Source organism: Anabrus simplex, chromosome 2, assembly GCF_040414725.1.
Source record: "Anabrus simplex isolate iqAnaSimp1 chromosome 2, ASM4041472v1, whole genome shotgun sequence".
Classification (NCBI taxonomy): Eukaryota; Metazoa; Arthropoda; class Insecta; order Orthoptera; family Tettigoniidae; genus Anabrus; species Anabrus simplex.
In genome coordinates this window covers 718532978-718550324 of record NC_090266.1, presented here as the reverse complement: position 1 = coordinate 718550324, position 17347 = coordinate 718532978, and positions in this window count along the sequence as shown.

Here is a 17347-nt window from a genome sequence, read left to right as displayed (position 1 = left end):
CACCGTACTGCTATCTGCAATCACTATCTCGCAATCTAAACTGCTAGGCCGTGGGATTCCCTCCATCCCAACATCAGGGACGCGACTTCCCTTAGGAAAGTTGAAGGTGGACTGCCGAAGATACTTGCTCGATTCATCAAACTGACTCGAGGGATCACCGTTGTATGAATGTAAATATGAATGGTAAATATTGTTGTACTTAGGTTATAATTGTATATTAAATTTAGTTTCAGAACTATTATATTATATTACTGTGATTGACATTTTTATTATTTCTATCACTTGTTGAATTGTTTAAATTTGTAGCGTTTTAATGGAACGATGAATTAGTGGTCAATTGCAGGGAAGGGCCCAGATCCATTTCTGCACTACCAATAAAGACGATTTCTAAGGTATTCGTAGTACTCAGGACCACAATAAAGTAAACAACCAAACTGAATTTGCATTCATAAAAACATACATTTCCTGAAGTCGTAGAAAGTTTGACAGAAATGATGACAACAATGGTATGAATGACTCCAGTGGATTAGTTACAACTAGGACCCGGGTTTTAGGTTTTAACCTATTTTCTGCCGGCATCTTACCTAATAAATTGCAAGATATATATTCGTTTCACACTTCCTGGTGCAGAATATGTGAATTTTGCCGTACCTAAAATGCCTAAACGAGGGGTTGACACCTAAAATAACCTAAATAGCTGTCTTGCCTTCCTCAGATGAAGAACGCTATTTTTCCATTGAAACTTGTCGTAAAATTATTTCCACCATTCCCATAAGAAGTAGGACGGAGATACAGTAGTTCAGGTTACTACCATTAAATAGAGCACGTCCCATGTCTCCCGTTGCACATGTGACATCTGGTGACACCTTGATGCAGGTAGTAAAAGGTATGGAGGAGCGTAAAGGGTTTTCCCCTAGTCGCCCAGAGAGAATAAACCTGGCAGAAGGCGTGGTAAATGGTTGCTTCAATTCTGTATTAACTTTAATTGTTATTTAGTGAAAGAATGCCTAAATTCCACTTACTGAAAAAATGAAATGCTAGAGATTGGAACTTTATTAGGGATAATCGACTTGTCTTCTGTCAGGCATGCTCCAAACAAGTACGTTTCCCTTAACTAACCTAAAATCTGCACTGCATTACCCTGGCAGGCTTATTTCAATTTACTTAAGACTTGGTTCTTTCAGGTTAAATGTGAGCCGAAATCACTCCTTGAGCAGTATACATCTGCAGCAGTTGATATTGCTATTGTAGCTAGGGGAAATACGTCCAGCAGCAACGTTAAGCAAATGCTTATTTTTTCAACAGATAACTATCCTGAAGATCACTTTGTCTTCCGTCTACGCCAGATGTCTACGCCAATTAAAATTAATACAGAATTGAAGCAACCATTTACCACGCCTTCTGCCAGGTTTATTCTCTCCTTATAATACAAACTACATCATGTACACGCAACACACCAAACTACCAACCCCTATTGATGCAAGCAATAGCAAATGTATCCCACCCCCCACCCCCCGTATAGAATGGCGGTCAGAGAGGATTTACAGAGTCCTAATTTCAGCCGTCTGCTGATTTGAGCTTCTTCAGAATTCTCGACCAGCTCAACAAGTAATATCAGATATCTGCAATCCTTCTTCTTGATATCCTAAGTGGGGTTCCCCAAGATTAATAGCCTACATACGCCGCAATTCCACACACACCTCAGTGCAATTAATTGTAGCCTTTTGCTATACTAGTTAGTATGCGACCTCGATTAAGTGAGGCCACGTCCTCTTTAATCTCAATGTAGTAATAACCATTTCCAGGCTTTTAATACTTTTTCATAATACTATCTACTGTATGGAGCATTGTAGAAAGAAAAGCAACATGTTGTGTTAGTACATATATCACACCTTCAAACTGTATTCACAAGTAAGAGATAATATTATTGCCATTATTCGTATCATTTCATTTGTATATTTATACTTAATATTTTAAGGGGGAAGGTCTTCATATGTGATATGAGTAATATGTTTTGTACAAGCGAATGCAAAAACAGTGCTATTTACAACTCGGAAAGTTTCCATGAATCATGTGGAATAGCACAGAGTCCGATGACACGGCCTGGTTGTTATTGTCTTTGGACCCTGAAGAGGTTCGGGGCGTGGTCTTGGTATTGCAAGAGGATCTTCCACTCGTGATTGGATGGCCAGGATCAATCTAGACGTGCCATGGGAGAGTAGGGGCAAGCTGAGGTCTATATAGATATGTGTGAAAACAGCAGAGAGAGAGAGAGAGAGAGAGGAGATATACATTTTGTGGAAGATGCTGGACGTACAACTTTGGTGGACTGGACTTGCATTAAAACTTTTGTGGAACGTGGTTGACATGATATTTTGTGAAATGTGATGCGTGGTTCTGACATACAAAGTGTGGAGTGCTTAGGCACTTGATATTATAACACTTGTGGCGGGTTGGTGTCTTATATGTTGGTGAGAGCTATGGGGTACCGAATCTCAGGCTTTCCATAATTTATGTTCTGGAACAACAAGCGTGTGCTGCTCAAGTGGAAGTATCTTTAAAACAAGTGATAGAATAATTGAAAACAGAATTATAAAGGTACAGTGTGTATGTAACATAACAAGTGCCAATAAAGAGAATATGCACGTTATGTTGATACGCAGACACAGTGAAGGGTATTTATCCACACATATATATGCTTTGTAATTAATGTTCATCGGGCTGACTACAAATGTCAGCGTGGTCTTCGCTTTTGGTTTCCCACTGCGTTTGTTGTCGGATAATTGTGTAAATGTTGAGTCTTCCAGCAGTATTTAGTTAGTGTATTTTATGTATATTTTGGTGTGTTGATGAGATGCTCATGCACGGATATTGTTAAGAAATTAGTTGGTTACTTTAGAATCAGTGGATTTATTGATGAACCTAGGTTCATTTTCTATTTAGCCTTTTTAAGAAGGTTAGGTAAGGTCTGAAGCAGATGTACCAGTATGAAGATTTATGTACACGCCCTGGGAGAGAGAGTTATCATGCTCTAATAAATTCTGCGCGATCCATTCTGGTGAATTCTGGCGCCCATACTACGGATATTTCGATTAATTAATTTTATTAATTTATTTTACTTCAGTTATATTATTAACTTATTTATTCAGTTATTTACCCCCAATGGCACTAAAGCCCTTGAAGGGCCTTGGCCTACCAAGCGACCGCTGCTCAGCCAGAAGTCCTGCAGATTACGATGTGTCTTGTGGTCATCACGACGAATCCTCTCGGTCGTTATTCTTGGCTTTCTAGACCGGGCCGCTATCTCACCGTCAGATAGCTCCTCAATTCTAATCACGTAGGCTGAGTGGACCTCGAACTAGCCCTCAGGTCCAGGTAAAAATCCCGTACCTGGCCGGGAATCGAACCCGGGGCCTGCGGGAAAGAGGCAGGCACGCTACCCCTGCATCAACCGGCTTCAAAACATGCATTAATCAGACTCTATTTACATTCAATAATTATACCATATTATCACCACCTTCACCTTTAACCTAATGCACTCATAAAATAAATTTTAAAATCCTATTCTGAAACCTTACATCTAATGCGTCCCCAAAACTTCAACTACACGATTACCGTGAATTAACGATTAAAGTTGAGTAATTACAACGATCTCCTCATTTTCTTGCAAAATTGAACTCGACTAACTCATTCGAAATCTTCCTACACTAAATCCCTAAATAGGATAAATGTACATACTAATCTAATAATGGTTATTTACAAGCTACGCATTCATAATTACCTGAAACGGGATTATGCACTTATATTATTACTTCATTGTGCTTTCCGTTCGAACCTCGGCAAGGCCCATGCTGGGATGACTTACAATTCCATGACAGCGGCGATCCTTCTTTGAATATCAGGGGTCCAGAACTGAGTCGCTGTTTTCTGGAACAGGGTTTGTATCTCGTTCTCCACTGAAGAAAGGTGTTGCATCAACATAAAATATTAGCCACACGTTTACGTAACTTCAAATCACACTTTACAGTGATATCGAGACTCTACTCCCGCACTGAATGTATCCGGATTTATCTGTGTTCCGGCGCGGCTTTACTGTTATGAAACTATTTTTCTTATATTTCAGTAATGAGCTCGCTTACAATACAATACATAGCTTTATATGGTCGGCCTGTTCCACCACGCTTTCTTCACGTTATAGTATCGCAACTGCATAATTTACATCATTTGGGAATATATAGCACATCCCTTCCGGTCAATTTTTCTTCTAAATTCTGAAGAGGCATAAAGTGTCATTAGTTACCCTAATTATAATGTAAATCGAGGTGCAAAAGTAATTTAACTCCACTTTTTCGTCCCGCTGGGTGGGCTGGCTGTGATTTTCACCCCCACGATATTATCACGTGGTACGTGCTCGAGACCTGCCCTCTTCTGGTTTCGTCGCCCAATTATCTCCATCGCACTCGCTCCTTGCGTGGAAATTTCCATGGCATCAGTCCTCACGCGTCGCCCTCTTGTATCAGAGCATGCCAAATACAGAACATGTTGAAAAAAAATTTAAACATCTGTGCCTGGATCACTAATAAATGGCTCTGACACGGCACTATAATTATAATAAATTAACCGATTGTGAGGTAAGGCCTTCCAGCAAAATCGTGCTTCTGAAGGTCCTGGGTTTGAAGTAGTTGCTGTTTGGTGTCTGTTGACGTGTAATTGTTTTTTGTGTTGGTGATTTGTGTTTCTTTAATTTTAACAGCTTGAGAGTTCTTAACTCGGTTGGGGTCATTGCGGTTTCTTGCATGAGCGTTTGTATTACTCCTGGGTGATTAGTATAACCAGTCTGTGTGCTGATTGTTGACTCCTGAACCATGTTAAGGCTTAATTTTTAAGACTCGAATCATGATAATTTGGGGCATCTTTGAGTACTATCTTCGCAATAAAGTTACGAGTGTTTGTGCTTTTTTAAAATACAGTGTCACCTTCCGACCATGAATCTCGCTACTTGGGCGTTACTTTAGGAACAGTAAAGAGATAATGAGCAGGAAATTTTCCTCTGCTTTTTTCTAAGGAAAGACCGTGATGTCGTCAAGAATAGGAGCTTAAATGTGCCGTCTCACAGACAGACGAACTAAATTCAAATGTTACCTTCGAGTCTGAAGGGATATTTTCCACAGGATTATGCATTCCATTAAAGAAGATATTATCAAGAAGCCTAGAAATATATATAATTAAAAGAAGTATCTCAATGGGTTAATTTCTGATTTGTTCAAACATTTTTGTCATTCATTGTCATCAGTGAAACTTATCTTGATGGTCGAAGCAGAATTAAAACCACTTGCCGATATCTCACACAAATATGGCGGGATAAAACTGTCCGACACAATGCCGCGAGGTAAGTGTGTGGACCTGCACAGACCGCACACAGGCTGCTCTCCATTGGTCGAGTAGTCTGGATATACTGTATGTGTGAGGCGGCTTTAGCCTCGCGCCTAGCATGCGTCGAGTGCTAGAAGCCAAGCCTTATGGATAACTTCGTCTACGAACTCACTTTCATTAGAAGCGGGATTGTGAAAGCCTAGTGGCACTATCCCTGGCTTCTCACTAAGGCGGCCTCAGCACGAATACCGGCTAATGCACGAGAGGTTTTTCGAAACCAAGAATGATGTGGTTTGGATTGCACATAAATTTTAAAGTCCGTGGCTATGATCACTAAATCAACAGTGACATAATACTACAAAATGTATTTTACTTTCATGTCAGAAAATGCTATTTTAATCACAACTGCAACTTCGCACCATTAGGTTTGCCACATCTTTATAACATATCCTGTTAGACTGAGCGCACGATTCCCTTGGTTAGTTCAGTTAAAATGGAAGCTACAAAGCTCGTTGTATTGTACCTCTTCCAGAGTTTTGGGAGTAAACGCTGTCCGGACACAGCCAGCACCCATAGAGCTCTCTGCTGTAAAGTGGTCGTTCATTTATTAGGAGAGCGGGTACTGTTTGACTCTAAATGACCCATGTATGATTGCCATTGGGAAACCTGATAACCGTCATATAAATGCGATTCAGGTCAGTTAAAATATAGCTAGTATATCGTCATGGTAAGCTGCTATGCGATTATGGTAATGGCAAATGCTTTATTACTAGCTCCCGCCGGGCTCACTCGCTTGTGGTGTGAGCTTTGTGCATCGTACTTACCACGTTACTCTATCACCTACAGTAGTTAAAAAATGACGCCTCCACACCACAGGTAATTGTTTTGCTCTATGGCAAACTTGATTTCAAAAATGTAAATAATTGCTTTATGTTCAATTTGAAGCATGAATTTAATAGTGCCTGATGTTGTATTTCCACTGTAGCCTACACACGTAGAATTCAGACCTGGTATGTTGGAAATATAGATTTAAGCAACCAACAATCTGCCAAAACTGAGCCTAGGTAGAATGCCTCCAACATAATCCCAAGATCGCAGGCTCGAGGAATCGGTGCATGTTGGGTGGGTGGAGCACTTTGGCGGTTACTTCACGGTCACTGACATTTTGAAAACTTGTCGGCGCGCACTCAGTGTGCGCCTGAAAAAATGTACTACTCTCCCTTAGATATCGTCTAATGGAGTTGCACATTCGCTACTAGATGGTGGTACGATCAGAAGGTACAAAACTGGTACACAAGCTGCCTAAATGGCACCAATTCGGAAGGTCTGAAACATAGTAGTTAATGGTGTATGAGTATTATTTTTTATTATTAGTAGTAGAGGGATGTGAGCGTCGGCTACTTAGTTACGTCCTAGTTGATGAATCACAGGAGACGGCTGAAAACCAGACTAAGAAGTACTGACATTCAGGATACCAGTTGGTATGGAATAGGAGTAAACATTTTGGGAATATTTTATGTCGTGGCACAACTTGTTCGCAAGCAGCTAGGACTACCGTACAAGTATCTACCGGAGATTCGTAAAGCGTTTGAGTGAAAGCTTCTCACTGCAACTACATGTAAATAAGTATAGAACAGTACTTAACAGAAATTTACAGAAGATTGCAGACTAAAGCCTGAATGCCTAACAGTATATATTCATTCCATCTAGATGTTGACAAGGTCGTGAAGTCGAAAGCACCATCCCATGAATGCAAGCTCATGGATACATTACCTACATCTCGTAGTCAACTCGCCCGGTTTTAAACTTTAAGTAAGTCTCGCTAAGAGTACTCTACTTCCCCTTTTTGGCTTCTATATAACGTATCATGGTTAATGTGCAATCAGGCGGTCCTATGGTAGTGCACATTGCTCGAAAATCTCACAGAAAGTCTCCCTTATAGGATATTAAATTACCAGGTTATGGCTTGTAACGCTAAATAAAATGGCACTGCTTCCATAAGGAAGGAATAACACTTCCAGTAATTTAGTCGTAACGAATCCTATAGGATAAAGATATTAACAGACTGTCATATTATTAACGAATTGTTCGTCGGCTTTTGTAGTATAACAAGTTCGGACACGAACCGCAATGGGAATGTGAGGCTTAACCTGTGTGACTCTCTTCCAGATCACAACCATATTCAGTGTGGCTTTCCCCAGAATTTGTCAGCCCATTTAATACTTATACTAGATCCAGATGCTTATATATATGCAGATATTAAGAAAAATTATAAACTGCAAATTATCATACGGATCGATAACGTACCTGTAAGTACACAGGACTGATAAACGAAGCTATCCTAGTTTATAAAACAAAATAAGATTAAGAAGAAGAACTCAAAAGGCGTTGCAAATAGTTATATAAAATTCCGAGTGATATGAGTGACACTTGCAGGTCAATAGAGTTGCTCACTTGAAGGAAATGAAAATGCAAATTGCACTGACAAAACAAAGCAACCTCAGGTGGGCATAATGTACTCAGGCGAATCTTTTAAATGGTATCCATTTTCATTTATTGATAAAGAGTATTTAAACAGTCCGTACGATGTCTCTATAATTGTCTTCTTATGAGCTTTATTTCCTTCCCGATTGCGAATAGCCTGGGCGCGTAGATTGGTCGCAAGCAGCCTGCAGGCACAACGGGACTGCAGAAGTCTATTAGAATAATGTACTATATTAATCTACTCATTGGCACTGCACAAACTTTCGAACACGTCTCCAAATACCGCAACATTACAGTCCATTGTATAATTACTAAACAGAAGTATCTTGGGGTTTCACACAAGGTGTGTTCAGAAATCATGTATGTTACAGTTCCTGTAAGGACAGTGTTGGTAATGGAACTAGTCATCGAAAATAACCACTATCGAATGATTCATGGAACCCTATGGAAATGAATTGCTTGTTTTACTACGAGAACCTGAATTAAGCAAGCCGGGATGAAATCCATCCCATCCCAATGATGACATGTGACATCACGATACTAATGAATGGTTTTAACCGCTTATAATTCACTAAAATGCCATGCGACACTATGGTATCAGGAGATAGTTGGTAATACTGGAGCAGCTCAGCAATTGACAATAATAGAAACTATTTGAAGACTTTCAGCAATTAAGGATATATGAGACACCTCATGATTGATGTTGTACATTGAGGTAAATTGAATTCATTTTCAAGTAAAATTTTATTCCAATGGGAAGAAACATTTCTGTGTGAGTAAGCAACGCTCGTGATTAATTATTTTTAGCTAAACGAGAATAATTTTATGACAGTCGTGTGAAATAGCTAGAGAACAAATTTCTGGTTACCTCCTCCGGCAGCGTTTATTTCGGATTTAGTTAGATTTTATATTATTCCAATGCGTTTTCGTATCTCCCATTTTATTCAACGTTTCTTCACCATAACATGTTTCTGCATCCGCGTGTTTTTATCAATCTTTTATAACAGGGTTTAAATTAACATTCCGTTTTCAGAGAAATGAGGAATTGTCACAAGGAATTGTACTTAGCCAACCTTACGAAGACGCACAACGTAACTTAATTCTAGTAGCACCAAGGGTACGAGGGACAAATGGATCCGCTGACATTTACCATTTGTGCCTCAAAGAAATTCACAGATAAACGATACTAATTTTTTTATTAAAAGTTTCACCAACTATATTTACGAACATATTTCATTTTCTTTCTTCATATATTTATTTTCTGTTCCTGATGGTGATTTTTGACCCCTTGTTACTCCATGGTAGACAAATATATACAATTCCTATGAGTTTATAAAAAATCGTACACATATGGAATATTTATAAGTAGGTATGCTGATTTGTGCAATTGAGAACTATGTAGAAACATGGAAGTTGCGGTGGTAAGAACAGCAGACCTGCAGTGGAACGTTGAGCACTCGAATTTGTGGACAGTATTGTACAATTATTAAGTAACACAGGTTAAAATGTCATCAAACGACCGTCTGTATACATGTGTCGAACTGGCCGATGTTCTCTCCAATTACTTCAGACTGACATTGGTCGGGATACTGAAGTCCCATAGAAAGGAAATTCCAGGAGAACGTAAGACTACCAATGGAAGATAACTCTGCTCATCAAAGTACGCTTTCACTGATCCATCAAGGGGTAAGTATCCTGCAACTCTTGTTTACTGTATTGCAAAATACAAGCCAAAGAAATGTCTACTCATCTACTCAGCGGAATGATCCAAGGAGAGAAAACGATACACTGAAGTAAAAGTCTGACATTGACCTTTACTACTGCTCTACGAAAGGAGGCGTCCACATGATTGACCAAATAGCTAGGGTCTACAGTAACCAAACGAGGCACAAGGAGATGGCCTCAGTACGTATTTTATACTCTAATTGAGATTGCAGCTCTAAATTCCTGCACTTTATTCACGCAGTGTGTACGACCTACAACAAGGGTGAAAAGGGTAAAAATAGCACTAGAAAACTGTATTTTCAAAATATGGGTGTTGAAATGCAGAAAAGTTGTGTTGAAACACGGTAACAAAGTCTTCAAGAACTGCAAATCCCAGTCACTCATGCTATGAAATACATACTTGGAAATATATTGACTAGGTACAATAAACAAAACTTGAGATGAGCTGGTGAAAGGAGTAAGATGTCATATTTGTGTTCAGGGTGCTCCACACAATCAATGAAAGAAAGATATTTCCACACCTGACATTGTTTGTTACATGGGTTTGAATTATAGTATGTACTGAAACTTCAAAAAGTTTAGTAGGAAGTTAACAGGATTTAAAGGAATTATTAAACAAAATTTTATGTCCTTGGTGAAATACTAATTGCGTGAAGTAGTTTTTTTTTGCTAGTTGTTTTACATCGCACCGACACTGATACGTCTTATGGCGACGATGGGAACAGGAAAGGCCTAGGAGTTGGAAGGAAGCGTCCGTGGCCTTAATTAAGGTACAGCCCCATCATTTGCCTGGTGTGAAAGTGGGAAACCACGGAAAAACGTTTTCAGGGCTGCCGACAGTGGGGTTCGAACCTACTATCTCCCGAATACTGGATACTGGCCGCACTTAAGCGACTGCAGCTATCGAGCTCGGTAACGTGAAGTAGTATATGTATGCAAGTTGTAATACACGTTTCAGCAGCTTAAGAATTCGTATGGTGATTTTATTCAAGGATTCTGTAGGATAAGTTTGCTCATCACCCTTCCAGGATCAAGTTCAGGATGCAAATATTAGCAGTTTATTATGAGAGAGTACCTTAACGCATCATTAGAAATAAATAGGGCTAGTGAGTGTAAATTCAAAAGGGGAGATATGAACATAATTATATTAGACATTCATTTCACGTTCCTTTATTAAGTCGTCAGTGAGCAGACGTGAATCTTCATGATCAGTTTTCATTCAACGTAATATTGCTAAGTAGACCTAATGAATGAAGCATTTCTAAGTAATGATTTGTTTGACATCAATTCAGTTACTGTTCATTTTTAGAGACACCGGTGTGCCGAAAACCGTTTCCCTGATATCACCTGGTGGTGTATGTGCCTAATTGTGATGAATTACGGAATTACTGAAGGAGACCTGGGACTCGAAATGAAGTTGTGATTCAGTATTCTAGTGGACGTAGCATCGAAAATCGAGGAGAATGAAATACTTCAACTTACCAATCACAGTCCACCCTTTTTGTCCTTCTTATACATTGAGGTGCACAGCTTTATGAGTGATAATACGGTACTATTTATGATTAGACTGCGTTGGTCAATGACTTTAGTACATACGGAGTATTCCCAAAATTTTGGAAGTAAAAATGAAATAGCTTATGGTTTTTAGTGCCTGGAATGTCCGAGGACTCTTTGGAAGTGATGGGTGCATACAGTATTACAACCCTAAAGCAATACAAAACGTTTCTACGCACCGTCCTTTACGAATTACTGACTTTCCGAAGTTGTAGTGAAGTTATTGTTAATAGCGCTACCTGGCACATCCCACTTCGCATATCAGTAGCAATGCTTTTGTACCAGCAGTGATAAATAACTGTTCAAGAAGTGCTAAAGATATCGAATACTAAACAGTGCAATTTATGTTGGAATTTGGAATTGTGCATCGCACATATCAGTCACAAAATTTGATACTGCTTTGGAATGGACGAAGAGTGGACATCATCGAACCAATAATAATAATAATAATAATAATAATAATAATAATAATAATAATAATAATAATAATAATAATAATAATAATAATAATAATATATTTTAAATTAAATACAGTATATTAAAGCAGAATTAATAGAAAAGATCCCCTCCGTTAAAGTGGATGACGTAAAGAGGTATTACATGTAAACGATCGACCGTAGGATATATACCTTGTATTGTTTTGAGGGTGTATTATCCGCACCTCCATTACTTCCCATACTTTTGGAAATACCCCTGAATATTTTATAATGCAATACATCCAATAACAACCTTTGAGGAACGTCATGGTGCTCTAGAATTTTGTTTTAACTGTCGTGATATTGAAGCCAGAACGTACATACATCAAAATTGGAGCGGCAGAAAAACACTTGAAATGAAACTGTTGGATATGGCAAAGAGAAACCGATAGCTCTCCCGCAAGCAGCCAATATACTCTAAATGAATGTTTCCACTCTGCTCTTAATAAAATTGAACGATGACAATTTCCAACCCACTTTAGATTCCATTTGTATATCGTAAACCTATCTTGATAGGTATTAGATTGCCGCAATGAAAGCGGTGGCCGATGGAAGAGTGGACTTTGATATGACTACACACAGCTCTCATTCACATTTCCACCCCACATTCTCACTGTGCAGTTTTCAGCCGTATTAAAGCACTGTCGGCAGCGTAGAGAAGGACGGGCCAGGAGTGTCAGGTGCTCCCGCGAGTGCAGGCTGCGGGCTGTTTATCGCGTTACCACTTACTTCCCTGCTGCAATGCACGATTAGAAACTGAGCAGGGATATGAATGAGTTTGTTTAAAGCAATCGTTTACTATATGGCAACCTGGAAGCTGTTCTGATGTTGAAATACACACAGAAAAAGACTTAAAATTTTTAAGGCCTGGTTAAAGGCAAAATTGCAAGACAGCATTAATTCAGTTACTGATTTGTAAAGAGACAAGTAAACTATATACTAAAAAAAGGTATGGTTTTTAATTTTTCGAACATATGTCTCTTTCTTGTAGTTTGTAACTTGTTAAATTTTGCGACTAGGCAACTGAGGACAATATAAGCTGTCTTTTCAAAAACATGTTATAATAATCACCTGCTAATCTTCTATATAAATAAAATTGTAGGGGGTCCGCTCTCTGTAATTTCTTTTGTTTCGCCAATTTTTCAGATATTTATCCGTTTTAGGTCAACTTAAGACCGAATCGGTGATTTTTACGTTTCGTGTCTGTTTGTCTGTTTGTCTGTCTGTTTGTCTGTTCCATCATCACGTCGAAACGGCTGGATAGATCTCAACCAAACTTCATATTTAGAGTATACTCAACCCGGGGAAGGTTTCGATATGCATATCGTTATAAAATCTTTGAATCCAGGGGGGTTTATAGGAAAACCAGAATGGTTCTTCCACCATCACGTCGAAACGGCTGGATAGATCTCAACCAAACTTCATATTTACAGAATACTCATCTCGGGAAAGGTTTCGATATGCATATCATTTAAAAATCTTTGAGTACACGGGGGGTTTATAGGAAAACCAGAATGGTTTTTCCACCATCACGTCGAAACGGCTGATTAGATCACAACCAAACTTCATATTTAGAGTATACTCATCCCGGGAAAGGTTTCGATATGCATATCATTTTAAAATCTTTGAATAGACGGGGGGTTCATACGAAAAACTGAATGGTTTTTCCACCATCACTTCGAAACGGCTGGATCGATCTCAACCAAGCTTCATATTTAGAGTATACTCATCCCGGGGAAGGTTTCGTTATGCATATTATTTTAAAAACTTTGAACAGACGGGGGTTTATAGGAAAACCAGAATAGTTTTCCTCCATTTTCTCTTATACTATTGATTATCTGTAAACTTAGTTTACCGTACGTGAAACGTCTCTTCATTATACACAACTTTCGTTATGTTCATAATTTACCTTACCCTTCACATGACGGAGAAATTTACAATTTTCCGCTGGTATCATGCTCTGCATTGAGTGACCGACAGACCGACAACGAACCTACAGGTTACCATGGCAACGTCTCTGACTGCATGCCAGCAGGGAAGTAACGTATTGTCATTTTCCTCATCATGCTTTTAAATTCGTGGTTGTTCCTTGGGTAGAAGGCAAAAGAGGCGTCAATCGGCCTATCTGCGGGATATTGGCGGAATATCGTTGGATGTTATAACCGCCCTCGAATAGATTAAGTAATAACACCATTAGTCATCTTCTTATTATTTGTTTACCTAAGAATCACTGGACCTAAATTTCTCCTCTGTTACCGCTTTATTATATCCATAACTCACACTAGCATAATTTATTGAGGGGCATTTGATCTTCCAATACATTCACTTGGCATTTACATATTTGTCGTTATCCGGCTGTCCTCAGTTATAATCCATTTTCTATTACTTTCAACTTTCTTAACTGTATTATTTTCTTCCTTAATTACGCCGTATGTACGCGAGTGCTACAAACTACTGGATGTATTTAAACCAAGACTCATATTTAGAATACACCTGTCCTTGATAGGTTTTAGGGCAAATATTGTTTCTAAATCCCTGAACTGACTGGGGGGTTTATACGAAACCGAAACAGTGATTTTGCACTTCCACAAAATATACACAACCAAACCTAATGGAAATCTACCTACCTCGGTAGAAATTAATTTCTAAACCTTTTTTCTCATGTGCATTATTTCGATACGAGAATTAATAAGGGAGACTTAACTCTCGAGCGGGTGCGTGTAAAGCGTATTCCTTACAACTTGAAAACTACTGAAGACATTCGAACCAAAATTTATATTTAGCATCCACCTGTCCAAAGGTAGGTTTTAAACGTAAATAACATTTCATGTTCCGGAATGGACTGGCGGTTTATAGGGAACAAAAATGGTGATTTTACTCTTCCACAATATATACAGAACAAGACCAACCTGACTGGAAATCGACCAAACGTGATGGAATTCCACCTATAAACCTTTTTTTTTTCATGTGCATTTTTTCGTCAGGAGGATTAATAAGAGAGATATCATGAATGGTCACTTTTGCAGGTTAAGTCCAGCTGACATAGCCCAAAAGGTGTTTTACATGCAGCAGATTCCTTATCTATATAAATCAAATCGTAATGACTGTGTGTCTCTACACTGACTATTTTGGTGAAATTTTCGTACAGCTTTCCGTTTAAGGGGTAATGATGACCATCTGCATAATTTTTGGTTTAGTTTCCTGAAAGTCCTAATTTTTACCCGCCTCGCCCAAAATCCACATTGTGGCATAATCTGCCAGAAGAAACAGAAGATAATTGAAAGTTGACAAAATTATACGTTTTAGCCTGTAACGAACGGAAAACATCCTAGATCATTAAATTTTTCACTTTTTATCCCCGAAGAATATCGAAATATGCAGGCAATTTTAATGATGGTGCAGACCTTCGGAAATTCCTATCACATAACGGATTGCACAATCTCCGTTCAATTTGGAATGATCTACAACCTTGGTCTTATGACTTTTTGCCGTATCTGTATCCCTTTTACGTTTGATTTTTCTTTATTAATCGATGTTAAATCAATTGGGAATTTTCACATGCATAATTCATACTTTCGATTACTTATATGAAATACAGAATCATCAAACTCTTCACGAAAATTGGCCCCCCCAGTAGCCATATGTGGGCCAAATGCTATATATGTAGTTGTCACATAATTATCCGAAAAGTAATGTAATGTGAGATAATCTTACAAAACCTTTACCCTGTTACAGGTTTCTAACTCAATCTGACCCAAGAATAGATGACATATCATAGGACGAGCCACTTAGGCCACTAAATCCGGCCTGTCGTATGGTATAACCTTTGTCGATATGACGTACGTTTAGTAGCAGTTAATCTGTAAATGAAGGTCTTCAATATTGTAAATACGCATATACTTTCGTATGTCGATCTATATATATTCACTGATGTCGATTTTTAGCGATCGAGAAAGGGTGTGTCTGCTATTGTAATCAGTACTCCCCACACCGACTTTGACTGGCAGTAGGAAAGGGTTCCTTCTCCAACTCCTGTGTAACTGTCATTAGTAAGGGAGGCCTACCATTGTAATGAATAGTTCACTTCTCGAATTGACGTGCAGAAGGCACGTGAGCATGCAGTTTTGTTTAAAACTCCCCTACCCGATTGTGTTTGGCAGAAGGCAAGGGTGCCCGCCATTATAAAGAAATGTCCTCATCTAAAATGTGACTGGCATTAGGCATAGTAGCCTGCTATTTTGATGGAAACTCACCAACTTGGTGTGACTGGCAGTAAGCTGGCTGGCAGTAGGAAAATCGGCCTGACATTATAATGATAACGGCACAACTCAATTTTGAATGGCGGTAGGGAAGTTGCCTGCCATTATAATAAAATCTCCAGGACTGTAATCTGTTTGGAAGTAGGAAATGGGGCCTGCCATTGTAACGAACACTCCCAAATTGATTGTGACCGCGCAGTAGGCAATGGGCCTCCAATTATAATGTAAACTTCCCAAATCGATTGTGAATGGCAGTAGGCAAGTGAGCCTGCCGTTATATCACAAATCCGTAACAAACACTTTATATTGGAAACAACGTATGGGGACATCCCCATGCTCTTTCTCGGATAAGGCTAAGAGACATGCAATATTAAAACAATCTCATTTACTGCATGCAGACTATTTACTTCGTTATTCGAATACAATGTTGAACACCGTAGCGAAGCACGGGTACATTTGCTAGTCTATATAAATAAAATTGTAGGGGGTCCGCTGTCTGTAATTTCTTTTGTTTTGCCAATTTTTCAGATATTTATCCGTTTTAGGTCAACTCAAGACCGAATCGGTGGTTTTTACGTTTCGTGTCTGTTTGTTTGTCTGTTTGTCTGTCTCTTTGTCTGTCTGTTTTTCTGTTCCAACATCACGTCGAAACGGCTGGATAAATCTCAACCAAATTTCATATTTAGAGTATACTCATCCCGGGGAAGGTTTCGATATGCATATCATTTTAAAATCTTTGAATACTCGGGGGGTTTATAGGAAAACCAGAATGGTTTTTCCACCATCACGTCGAAACGGCTGGATAGATCACAACCAAACTTCATATTTAGAGTATACTCATACCAGGGAAGGTTTCGATATGCATATCATTTTAAAATCTTTGAATAGACGGGGGTTTATAGGAAAACCAGAATGGTATTTCCACCTTCACGTCGAAACAGCTGGATAGATCTCAACCAAACTTCATATTTAGAGTATACTCATCCCGGGGAAGGTTTCGATATGCATATTATTTTAAAATCTTTGAATAGACTGGGGGTTTATAGGAAAACCAGAATGGTTTTTCCACCGTCACTTCGAAACGGCTGGATAGATCTCAACCAAACTTCATATTTAGAGTATACTCATCCCGGGGAATGTTTCTATATGCATATCATTTTTAACCGTTCGAATAGACGAGGGGTCCTCCATGTTCTCTTATACTATTGATTTTCTGTAAACTTCGTTTACCGTACGTGAAACGTCTCTTCATTATACACAACTTTCGTTATGTTCATAATTTACCTTACTCTTCACATGACGGAGAAATTTACAATTTTCCGCTGGTATCATACTCTGCATTGAGTGACCGACAGACCGACAACGAACCTACAGGTTAACATGGCAACGTCTCTGACTGCATGCCAGCAGGGAAGTAACGTATTGTCATTTTCCTCATCATGCTTTTAAATTCGTGGTTGTTCCTTGGGTAGAAGG